Genomic DNA, 2925 nt, shown 5'->3' with positions numbered 1-2925 from the left:
TTTTATGACTTTAAAGTGGGTTATTTTTTTAAAAACAGAATTATTTAAGTCTCTTTTTCCAAAATCAAAGCGTTCTTGGGATAAAAACCCTTTGAGCTTGATGGTATGGATTGAAAAAGGGCAAACAATCGTCGAGTCGAACGTATTATTGGTCTTTAAATACGACCTGTGAGGGATTTGTGACTGTATTGCAGTTTTATGCTGACATTACTTTAAAAAATGAGTTTAAAACAGCTTTTAAGCATCATAATCACCAATAATTAGTGATATTAACTGTTAAATACAAGCATGCAGACTCTAATACATACGACCTGTGTTTAACTGGTGCTTTATACTTCTACTTTTACATTTCAGAGGGAAATATTGTATTTTTTACTCCATAACATTCATCTTTATTGACTCAGATTGAGATTTTACATTAAAAAAAACATATGGTTTCCAATCTTTTTGGCTTGTGGCCCCTAAAAAGAAAAACAGTACCTCATTGGGGGCCTCTTGTCACATTTCAGATGAGTTATTAGCAGACGTTCCCCCTCCAAACTTCTCACATGGTTTCATTTAAATAAACCAAACAGATAAAATGATTTAATATTTCACCCCCACAAAAACTAACATTAGAGAATAATTAAGACAAATGGGTTTTTTTCTTATTTTCTCTCCCGATTAATCACCTCGAGACAACATTGTTTTACAGTTTATTTATACACAACCTCAGAAATAATCTATAATTTGATTAAAGATGGAACAATCTGATATTATCTGACGTCAATCACGAGTTGAGTGTCTCGTTATTTCCATAAATAACATTTTTTATAGTTGTAATAGTGCTTTTACTCGAGTAAAGGATCTGGGAACTGAAATACTCGTTTCGACGCTTCATGAACCTAAAATTATACTTTATAAAACCGTAACACTTAGTTTTTGTCCCGACCCGATCTCAGCAGGTTTTTAACTAATTGGTGTCGGCTATATTGAGCTTCATTGATCCGATCTTTTGTTTTAGGTCACACAGCTGTTTTTACTGACTATATATACGCACTGGATTGATTTTAATTACTTTAACGTACTTGAAGTGTGCACTGTAAAAGGAAAAAGGCTCGATGTCGGCTGATATTCAACAATTAAATGACTCTGGGGGTAAAAAAACCTTCAACAAAACATCCCTAGAAACAAAAAAAGAAGTAATTTATGGTAAAAAAAAGTCACACTTCTGGATGTGTACGGCTTCAACGTGCTGTTTAAATGCAGTTGGGAGATGGTAGTAAGCGTGGTGTGAGTGTGTATAAAGGGGGAAGGGTGGACCATAAGAGCTACAACACTATGAATTATTAAAACGAACGCCACTCCCTTTTTAAAAAGACTCAAACGCCGACACAATGCCTCTCTGTGAGCTTCACACTGCCTCCTCCAAAAAGAAAAACCCTCTAAACTTGACTCCTCTTTTGACCTTTACATCCGTCGCAGCGTTCCTGTGATTCTGCCCGGCCGGATACTTTTCCTCCCTCAATTGCTTTCTTTCAACAAGTCGAACGAAGGGCATCTGTCTCGCTTTTTTTACGTTCAGAGGAATGTGCAGAATGTGCCCTGTAGTGAAAAGAAGAGAGATTCCAGATCTGCTGTGAGAATAAAAGATAACACAGTTAGCTCCGGAGCGAGAGGCCGAATCATCCGAGCCGTCTTCCGTAAACAGGAATCGATACGGACTCTGCATTTCCTGCTTCGGCTGGTCTGCCCGGTTTGTGAAACAGCAGCGACGGCTCTCTTTGGGGAGGACTGACGGCGTAAAATAGGCGTTTTCTCTTCTATCCTTCAACGAGGCTCGAGAGGGCAGCTCGATCGCCCTCTTTGCAAACGTTCGGGACGAGTTTAAACCTTTCTTTTAACGTGAAAGGTGCTGGTAGTGAGGAACCCACATAAAGACATCAGCCTTAAAGTTTCCGGGTTGCAGTTTAGTTTTTAAGCGAATCTAAAGCTACTCGCTGGCTATATTTAACGGCGTAGTATCGATCTTCTTATCTGACGTTCAGCCACAATCCGCACTCGCGAATTTCCCCAAATATCAACCGATACAAGTCAAACAGTACGAGAACGAGACTCTGCTTCCAGTCTGAAACTATCTGACCTAGAGGTGCACAATATTGGATTCCTGCTGATGTTTTCCACCTTTTTCTGGCTGTTGTTGATGCCAGTGTGTGCACATATTTTCCGGCTAATTGCAGAGAACCTCGAGTCTCTCCCTTAGTGGAAATAACATGTTATTATACCTCCTCTCATTGTGATAGCACACGAGCAGATCCAGTTCACCGGCCCCTCGTTTGTGTCTCCTCACAACTTTTAATCTGGATCGTCTTTATATCAGACAGTACAGTCGCTGCTCGGGTCCTAATAACTAATAATCTGACTCAATACGAGGAGTTGGGGCTTGATTTAATCCGTTTTGGATCGATTTCATTTAAATTTTGCTAAAGTAAACTGTATTAATCAGTCCTGTTACTGCCGACTTTATTCTCACTTCTTGTTTAGAAAGAGTTCATACGTTCTTCTTTTTGCAGGATAGTTCACCCGCAGTTGAAGATCCACCCGAGTAGTTACCCACGTTGACATCATAACGTAAAATCGGCTGTGATGTTTGTGATCCTCCGTTTTTTGTTTCGCCGTTGTTGTCGAACTGAAACGTTTTTGCGTGTGCGATGACCCTTTGTCATTTTTTGCGTGGTATTTTGTGTTGCAACTTGAAACGCCAACGATGTAAACTGCAGCTGCTGTACATCATCGCACAGATACTGGGGTTAACTTATGGACAAAAATAAATAAATAACATCATGGACAAAAAATAAATAAACAAACTTTATGGGTAAAAAAATAAAAAATAAATAATAAAAACCTTCATGGGGAAATCGATCTCGTGCCTGTTAATCGATATGA

The sequence above is a fragment of the Morone saxatilis genome, unplaced genomic scaffold (assembly GCF_004916995.1).
Source record: "Morone saxatilis isolate NCDOM2014 unplaced genomic scaffold, NCSU_SB_2.0 Contig20, whole genome shotgun sequence".
Lineage (NCBI taxonomy): Eukaryota > Metazoa > Chordata > Actinopteri > Moronidae > Morone > Morone saxatilis.
The sequence above is the reverse complement of the archived record's forward strand: the minus strand, read 5'-3'. Positions refer to the sequence as shown.